The following is a 10,720-nucleotide window of genomic DNA, read 5'->3' as shown; positions in this document are numbered from 1 at the left end:
TTTGGGGTACAAAAAGGCGGAAATAAATGCTCTCTGGAGAGTACCGATGGTACATTTACGGTACTTTGGAAAAAGACTATGCTGGTGTATAATAATAGCACAATCACTGCTCATTGTTGGAAGGAAACTCTGTCACGGTTTCTAATTGGCTATATCAAATTCCTTACCATTCATCAGGGCTGGACACTCTTTTCTGAGTGCCATGGATGCAAAACAGATTCAAAATTTTAAAGCATTCTATTTTAGTTTGAACTTTTTGGAGATTTTTTGATTTCAAGAAGATGAGAATGATTACGACAATACTCTGAGTGGAAACAAAATAAGAAGAGGCCATGCGAAATAAGAGGGGTAATAGTAGTTATCCTGACGAGCGTTAATTATCTGAAAAGAATAAAATTAGAATTTCAACAGGAAATAATAAATTTTATTGGAAAGTAAATGATCGATACCTGAAATTGCTTATTGATTTATTGATCAGGGAAAAACACACAGAAAATGCTGAAATTGATGAACATGCACTGAGCTGCACAATTCTCACCAGCACAAGAAAGGCTAGCTAAGCCTCCCTCAAAATTATAGTATTGTGTTAATTTAGTCTCCATCCATCTCTTAACGAGAACTTCAGCTCAGTTCATAGGTGTCTCCTACCCATATATGCCTCAATAGGAAATGGTCCGGTGGGCGAGGTGCCAATGCCTCAGTTCCGCCAAGTGTGATCAATTGCATGGAACACTGTTTTTCAACATTGTTGATTATGTTGACCACGATTTCACAAAATAAAAACTTTGAGAACACCTTACTACTGATTTGTGGTATGATCATTTTGCTTCTGTTCATGGTTTTAGTATAAACTATCCATAATGTATATTTTTTTGGAATTCAGATAGTTGAATTAATCTGTCCATTAGGTATAAGAAAAAGTATATGTTGAAATAGAAGTAAACGTAACTCAAAATTATACTGCGTATTTGTCATTAAATATAAATAGATTGTTATTATCGTCGCTGAACTGTTGACCCACGTTTGGGTTTATAACTACTAATGTTCAACACCGTAGCCTTGTAATTTTAAACCCATTCCAAAAGACAAGGGAGCTCCTGGATCAAGTATTGGGAGAAATTTGCCTTCGTGAAGGACTTTTTGAGGGAACTAACCCGTATTTAAATAACATGGGAAGGAAGACCAGTAAAACATCTCACGGTATCCAAGTATCTCGAAGAAAAGTATGTTTATTCAGAGAACGTGCGTTTTTGTGTCAGTTTTAGAATATCTTCAACACTAAATAGTTAGCATATTTGATGTCATCTCTTTTTTTTCTTTCGTGAACTGTATATCAATTTTTTCAAGATATATTTAACATTAATACTTCTACACGTATTAGAAATTATTAAGACAGAGATTAAAATTATCAAAACTTTAAATAAAAGGTGCAAAAGTCTTTATAGCAGTCGATATTGCGTCTTAAATTACATGCTGAATCAAATTCTCGTGAATCTTAAATCTAGGTTTTTTAAATTAAACGAGACCAACGAGATTAAATTCATAATTAAGAAATAAATCCGACATGTTTAACATTATTAGGACTACTTTTTTAAATTTTTGTATGAAATTGGAGGATATTCGAAAGTATTATTAGAAAAATGAAAAGAAAAATTTCAAAAACTAAACGTACCTTTTAGCTTAAAGTGTTTGTATTCATTTACTTCAAATATTACTTTTTCCAAATAAATGTTCTTACGACGCTTGAATTTTGCAACTTAATAACAGTTAAAATTAAGATTATTATTATAGTCAAGGACTAATGATTTTTGAAATAGTTAAATATAACCGTAACAAAAAAGTAGTATTGTTAATGTTTTATGAAAAATATCGAAATATTTTAATTCGTTTAGAAATATCTATTTACTAAACATAAAAAAGGCCAAAAATCTTTATTTAAACCTCTGCATTTTCTTAGATGATACTGTGCAATACAAAAAATACAAACAATACTATTTTGATGTAGTTTAAGCAAAGAAATTCACTTCGTAAATTTTTATATGCATTTTTATGTTAGAATACTAACAATGCAATTGCTTACTAAATGAATTATCATTACTTTCTTTCATCTACATCTTTTTTTACTCATTTATCTCTTTCATCCTTTCTTCTCATTTTTCATAGATTTCCTATTTTTTCTTATTGTTTCAAAGAATTTCTACAGGCTTCTAGTGTTCAAACAAGAATAGTGTAACTTTTTGAACAATATTTTAATACTTAAGTATTGAAATAAGAACTTGAGAAATATACTTAAAAATACTTAAGAAAAAAATATATTTGTATTGATAAAAGTTGAAGCAAAAAAATTTCAAGTTTAAGTTAGGAAAAAAAACATAAATATGAATGTTGTTTGAATGTTGCTAAAATAAATATTATAATATTTAATTAGAGGAATTTTGTTGTAAACACACGTTCATCACCAAAGAGGATTTAATAGAATTAAATATTTAAACCTACTACATAGCGACAAATTCGCCATTCACCTTCATTCTGTGTTTGCTGGAAAAGAATTACATAGATATAAAGGTAATTAATGGTGCCACGAGGACTTAAAACCCCCCATTAAAAGGTTGCCTTTCCCGGGAACTTTTAGGCAAGGTCTCAATAATACTACGCTGCTGTATACATTTATGCTATGCCGCGAAATTCATGCGTTCTACTAAAGACCGTTTCGTCTTGAGCTTAAGCTGCGAGTGATTATGTCCGAAACTGCTGGCTTTCGTGTGGAAACATTCGAACTATCTTAGGCTTAGTTCCTGGATGTAAACCATAGATCCGCACTTCATTATGAGGGAGAGGGCTGAGAGATTACGGTTGACCCATCCCGGGGTTTAATTAATCTTCCTTAGAGAATTCTATATTCTACATATGTCAGCATCATCAGATGATGTTACAGAATGGACCATTGTTACAACATGAAATCAATGACAAGTTCTAATAATATTTCAATCTACTGTAATTAATTATTGCATGTATTACATTTCTGTTTTAATATAAAAGTAGGAATATGTAACAATTTAAATCGTGGGAAATATCGCATTAACAGTTTCTGGATGAATCGATTTCTAATGAAATAAGGCTTCCAGACATTCTGTCTTTGGTTGCATTAATTTATAATAATGTAAAGGCAGGAAATAATGTTTGTCTTTGTTCAACTATTCTTACAAATAGAGATCTTTAAAATTTTTAATCAGTTATCTACTTCTTCAGATTACGTTACAATCTGATTTATTTTGAAAAAAATCGTGACTATGTATTTTTTAAAAATAATTAAGCATGCAAGCGTCTTCTATGATACCTAAATGTTTTGCTTGCAGTCCTTTTATTCTATTATTATTTTCTATTGGAATGCATGATGGAAATTGACGTGTCTGTTTTTTGTCATCCCAATTATGTTTACAAGCTATTTCCAACACAACTTTAAAATCATTAATGGTATGTAAACATAATATTTTTAAAAAAAACCTTAAAAATCTTATAAATAATTCAATGTATGTTATCTATAATATCAGGAAGCTCAGCATACAGGGTAACAGGCATGTCATTTTAAATATCTGAGTATTTTGAAAGCTAAATTTTTCTAAATTGAAATTCTATTTTAATTAAACCGGAGATGAGGAACCTATAGTAGGCGTATCATTAGGTGGCACTTAACATGTATTTCAGTGTCATGGGTGAAATTTATATTAAATAATTTTATTTCAATTATATTCACTGAAAACAATATTGAAAGAACAACACTGCAGTACTTGCTGCTATCAAAAGCAGATTGAAACCCAAGTACGATTTTGGGCATCATTACGACATTTACCATCAGGACTTGTGCCCCTTCAATTTTGGAAGTCCATGTCGTAGGGGTGAGTGGTTTATTTTTGGGGAGTATGTGAATGTGGTGAGTTGTAAGAAAGAGAATTCAAACTACTCTTTAAATTATGAAACAAATTTACATTATAGTATATTTTTCATGATCTTGTAGGCAGGTGTTTGCATTCTATAGAATCGATTGTAGCAGCACGCCTTATTTCAAATTTAAAACAAGTTACAAGTAACTGAAATACAATTGCACAATGCATTTCGATGGTTACAAAGCAATGGCAAACTGGATGCTTACTAATAAAAAACCGTAATTTAATTGTCAGACTAATTGGAAAAGGTTCGCTCTGTCACACTTAGACTAAAAGCTCATTAAAAATTCAGTTGAATAAATAAATATTTCTTAGAGAAAGAATCATGGTAACATATGTGAGTAGAAAGTACATAGCAAATACTTTTATTTCCTCAACCAAACATTCTGCTATTATTTTTTAAATTGTCTTTAATGTCATTCATACAGCAAGTCATGAATTCCAATTGTTATGTTTAAACAAACATGTAAATAACTATATGGTAACAGACATAACATCAATTCATGAAAAACAGTATTTAGTTGCGCAAAAACGTATACTTTTAATAATAGTTCTTATAACATTTTCAGAATATAATTTAGAGTATTTAACCCATGAATAAAATGAGATGGATAAAATGCTTCATTTCAGCAAAGCACTTCCAAGAAAAAAAATTTCGAATTTTTTATTTCGTACAGTTAAACTTCCTTTTCATCTAATTTCATTATGAAATTATTCATTTTCTTAAAAAATGACTTATAATTTTACATTTTTTATTGTACTTTAAAGGTTTTATATCATTCACATATCACAATTTTACTAAGCCTCTCACATCTTCATGAAAAATATATTCTGTAGGTGAGCATCAATTCGTCTAAAAGGAAAACAATCTATGAATTATCCAGATATTTATTTATTTTTATTTTCACTTTATATGAAAACAACTTTTATTACAATCTTAAAACACAAGTGTTACAGGTGAGTGCAATCTTTTGAATTTTTCACTGAGAGTGAAAACAATCTGTGTTACAGAAGTTGTCAGAAACGGCTGTCTCTTCCTCGTCAGATTTCAAAGTAGGACTTTCCAAATCAATTGGCATTAATATTTTATCTATCATCATCATTTTCGCGACAGCCCTGGAATGCCTTTGCTAGATCAATTCTCCATGCAGTTAGTTTTCCTTAGATTTTTCCAGTTCAATTCAATACCGGGATTGATTCAAAATCAGTGTTAATGGAATCCTGCCACCAAAGATTTGGACGTCCTCTAGCTCTACTAGCAATTAGTTTATGTTTGAAATCCTCATGTGTCGGTCTAGTTACACGTATGTTTGTATGTTCATTCTGTTTAACTTTATAAATGCTTTACATCAGTACTTTTATAAGTTTCGTAAATTTCTGTGCTTGTTATTGATCTGTAGGAATTTCCTTCTTTGAATCCACCGAAAATAATTTGCAAAAATTTTCTTTCACAGATGACAATATTAGCCTCTTTTCTCTTTAGCAGAGACTAAGTGCAGAGATCTAAACTGAACAAGCAATAGTTTTGTATTCTAAATCCATCCGACGAAATTTCTACCGTCTTCCTTTTCTACATATCGTATGGAAAAGAATGGACTTCCTGTCTCGAACTATTATTTTTTTCTCCATTTAATTCTTTTATGCTTTCCTGCTCAAATCAAATAATCATCAGTTTTATGTATTCCATTGCTACCGACCTTCCACTTTTGAGGCATTGGTTTTATTATTTGTTGCTGTCAAACGCAATTTTAAAATCTTCAACTTATTTGACCGGTTGAAAAATTTAAAAAAAAATCTAAACAGCCCTGAAAATATGATTATTTTTTGGAATAAACCGTAACTTTTAATGGGCCTTTAGTTCATGAAGTTACTGTGTATTTTCAAACATGTAAACCTTTTATTTTTCGTAAGTTTGAACCCATTTTCTCCCCTTAAAAAATTTTCCATGCTTTATTTCAGCATTTCATAATTTTGTAACTAATTGTTACGATTGTTGGAAATTTCAATGTCGAATCTTTTTTACCCGTGAATGCACAAGGGAATAAAAATTCTCGTGAAACTGTCAAAGTGTATGGTAATGACATTCCTGGTAAAAAATATATAATTCTGGTTGATCAAAATCAAAACATATGATATTTAAACCATTCATTGGGTAATTTTTCCATACATATGGTAACGGTTTACCAGAAATTCTCGCTTTCAAAATTATAGTTCTTATTACCACAGATTTTGTAAAAAATGCAAAAGTGAAATGTAAATTTAATCGAATAAATGGTTTTTATCCCATGTTATAATGTGTCATAAAAATATCAAATTTTACCACATTCACCAAATTTTATCGCCTCATAGCAAAACCATATTCTACTGCTAAATTTTAACAAAATCATAAACAAAGAGTTTCGATAAAAAAATTTTAAACTTTTTGGTGTTCCTCTGGAGCCAAATATATGGTAAATTTTACTATATTCAAGAGTGTAACCCATATTTTTTTTCTCGCTTTATAATTTGATTTCTATGCATTTCAATGTTTCATAAAAATTGTATTTGAACCAAATAACTCATAGAATTTTATCCGTAGATTGAGTTAAAAAGGTCAGGGCTCAAAATCATTGCAGTCTTAAGTCCTTAAAGCAAGCATAAACTTGTAAAGATGCGTTACTAAAGCGTTACAGCAAAAATTTCCGAGCTTTTTTGTGTTCCCATAGAGTCAGAAACACGGTAAATTTTACTATATTCTTGTTGTTTAGACCATACTTTTTTAGCAAAAGTATTTGAATGCTCCTTATTAAAATAAATAATAACAATTAATATTTCAAATTCAATAGCCGTATTAATAGAGCAACTCATATGCCTAAAAATCAAGTAGTTCACGAAAAATGAAAACTTAAAAATTAATTCACTTTTTGAAAATGTAATTAAATGACATTTCATTATTTCCATTCTCAATCTCGAAATTTTTGATTTTGTCATTTAACGTTACATCCATAAAAAATTATAAATGTTCGCGCACCTTCCAAATTAATTTTGTAATAATTATTATTAAATTAAATGGAAAAAAAACAATTAATTAATTGTTGCAAGAAAACAATGGTTATAAAATAAAATAAAACTTTTTAAAAAATACCCTCTATAATCATTATTTCTAACAGTCTGATCTATCGAAGCAGATAACTACTATTGATCCTGAAGTCATTCAATCTTAAATAAGTACCTATAAATGCATAGGTATTAGAACATTTTCATGAATCCAATTGTTCCTAAATCTGACTTAAGAACTAATTTAACGACCTTTAAACATTAACCTTTACCATTTTATAAATTCGTCTTTAATAAGATAATATTTTGCAACACGGCAAGTAATGTTTTTAAAAATTTATAAGTATAAAAAGATAACTTTTTCGACATAAATAAAACTCAAAGTATTGTTTATAGAAAAGAAGGTATACAACATTTAAACGTCGTCACGTTGAAGAAAATACTGAAACTCGTCCCCTCCAGAAACATTTATACCTGATAGATGTAACATTAACGACCGCAACTTCAGCCCTTTTATGGGTTACGTGTCGATGGGCTTTCGTTTCGTTCATTGGGGGCTATAATAAGGCATAACACCCCTCGGTTTGTATGAGTGGTTCGGTGTGTTCACTATCTCCGAGAAAATAACGAGTTGGCGAGAAAATAAACGTTTTCAAATAGGTTCTGATGCCAGGAATTCGTTAGAAATGTCGTAAAAATAAATTTTAATACATTCTGTGCCCTACATTTTCTGAAAATGCTAATTTGAAATAAGTTTACTTATTTATTTTATTTACGTTTGCAATTCAAAATAGCCTTGAACAGCGTAAAAATAATATTGTTTTAACTTAGTAATGTGTAAATTCAGTAAAAATATTTAGAAAATTTTCTATTTGTAAAAGGACTATTTTAGTTAAAATGCAATTTAATGCAATTTATGTCACATGTGTGGTTTAAATCAACTCATTTTTTCAAAATGGAAAAGTTGGAAACAAATTAAAAAAGCAGTGAACTGCAATAAAAAGTGTTTGAAAAGTTTTTATTTTCATGTTTACTCGATAAATTAAAAACCAATACAACCTTACTGTATCGGTAATAACATCGGTCCGTGCTTCGATCATACAATCTGGTGATAGAGCACATTTCTTGAGCGCAGAGAAAAAAACAAAATACAACCGGACATAGTCTGAAAATAAAAAGAATAACCGATGCTGAAAAATGGTAGTAACTTTTTTGGAAAAGGGACATTCTTAATTCATTTTCCAAATGAGGATGCAACGTTGAATCGATTAAATTAGACTGTTTTAATCTGTGGTGGCTCAAAGAATTGTGCTCTCGCCTTCTAATAAGATGACCCAGGTTTAAACCCCAGTAATGGCTGCTCGATACGATTTCTTCTCCCAGCTCATACAGCCCGCAGTTCTCACGCAAAATATTCTCAGTGGTACGCAGGTCATGAATTAGAATTCCATTGATATATATAACAAATTAGGACTACTTCCATCACAATTTCTCCACAAGGACTTTTTGTTCCACCAGGAGTTCCCTTGTCTTCTGGGTTGTGTTCAAAATTACAAGGCTAAGGATATGAGCATCGATAATCGTAAACGCCAAAATGGGTCTGCTTTTCAACACTTACTATAAAATAGAATAAAATTGAATAAAATTTTAATTGCTTTAATGCTATTTTATTCAGTGTCAAATTATGTGCTTACTAGTTTACAAATTTTACACAAGAAAAACAGCATATTATAAATTTTCAGTTATTGAAAAAGGAACGTAGCCCGTGGCTGTTGTTGCAAATTACTGTCTTTTAGAAAATTTACTTAAAAATGTAATTTTACCGTTCAAATTACTGTTTCAATTTTAAAATATCTTAGTTCATGTAAAATTGTAGACAATGAGAATGTACTTTTTTCTCATGCGCAGTTAGAGTTTCAAGAACGTGTTAAATCTATATTATGGTTCAAATTATCTTACACAACCTTTAGTATGATAAGTTGAACCATATGATCATACTTCAAAAAGTATTGGCAATCAAAGTACCAATACTTTTTACATTTAATTCAATATTTATCGTAAAAACACATGGTGAAAAATCAAAAATGTATCAGCAAATGACCATCAATAACGGTCACGAATCGAACCCGGGAAAACTTATTACAAAACCAGCCGTGCAACTATGTACCACCACATCACGAAATATGAATGTTTTTAAAACTGGAGAAATTATACTAGAAAAATGGAATGGTAGTTATAGAAGGGCAGAAGAAAGTTGGCTTGCTATTGGAATAAATCTAAACTACTTTTTATCGTACTTTAAAATTTGAATAGTAAAGCAGAAACTACATTTTACAGTAATATTTACCTCAAAAAATGTCAAAAATTATCTGTAAATTAAATTTTTTTTCACAAATTGTATGTATATTATTCACGTTAATAGTAGTTAAAAAAGATATATGTAAATACCATGATTCTTATATTACCAAAAATAACTTAAAATAATGACTTTAGAAAGTCTTGTGAAAATTATGTAAACCTTGTTAACTACGAAATAGTTTTATGAAAACTATGTATGACTAAGAATTTCTTTTGTAGTTTTTGTTTATTACAGGCCTAAAATGGATTTCGATAAATCCACTAATGTGAAACTAATAACTAATAAAACTAAATTTACTTATAAAGTGCCAGGTCACAGAGAAAATTTATTGCAGGTCTTAACAAATATAAAAAAGTATCTGTAATAGTGTACTGCTTCGTTCACCTAACTTCATTATAATATAGTTTCATTAAAAATACTTATTTTCGAGAATTGCAAACTTAATGCGAGCCACTAAATCAAAAATGTACTTATTTTTATCCAAGCAATGTCAGATTCCACACCTAGGAAGGAAAAAAATTAAGCTCAGTTTAATCTTATAAGAACTTCTTTGATTTACTTAATTTTTACAGGGAAAATGTATAACAGAGCAAATAAAAAAGTATCGATATAGCACTCACTACATTGCTTTATTCACCAATATGAACATAAAGTAACATCACAACTTATTTTAGAGAATTTAAAACTTTATACAAATTATTTAATACTGTATTTTTTTACCCGAACAACGCCGGATTCAACTAAAGCTTTGGATACTTAGATAAAAAAGCGCCACTCTTTTCCTGGCGACCTTTGTACTACTTTCGATTTTAATTGGCTGCCGCTGATCACATGGGTAAACTGCCGACATTTTGTTGACTGACTTGAACGGCGAAGTATGATTACGACCGATTTGTTATTTTTATTTTCGCTTTTCTTTTAACTTTTATTGTTTCATACTTTTGAAATTTATAATGTCTGGTTATTGCGCATTTGAATGTTTAAATAAAACAAATTTAGGATTTGAATTATATCGTTTACCTACTGGAGATAGGAATTAAAAAAAACTGAAAATATGACTGCATAGAATTGGTAGAGAAAAATAGAATCCAAACGATAACAGCAGACTGTAAAAGATAAGTTAAAAATTAATTTATTTACTTATTTGTTACAAATTTTACTTGATATTATTTACTAACTATATAGTAATAAAATATGTTTCGCTTTTTTTTTCAACTAGAGGTTTACAAATTCAATTGGAATAAAATATATTCACCTAAAAGACATGAAAATAGACTACTAATATTAATTTTAACTTAAATATATTTTTCGTTAGAAAGCTTTAGAAATAAATTTTAATAGCATTTAAATATTTGATTGTTTTGCTGCTGGAATTAAAAGT

This window comes from Parasteatoda tepidariorum, chromosome 3 (genome assembly GCF_043381705.1).
Source record: "Parasteatoda tepidariorum isolate YZ-2023 chromosome 3, CAS_Ptep_4.0, whole genome shotgun sequence".
NCBI classification, from domain to species: Eukaryota; Metazoa; Arthropoda; class Arachnida; order Araneae; family Theridiidae; genus Parasteatoda; species Parasteatoda tepidariorum.
This window is presented reverse-complemented; position numbering follows the sequence as displayed.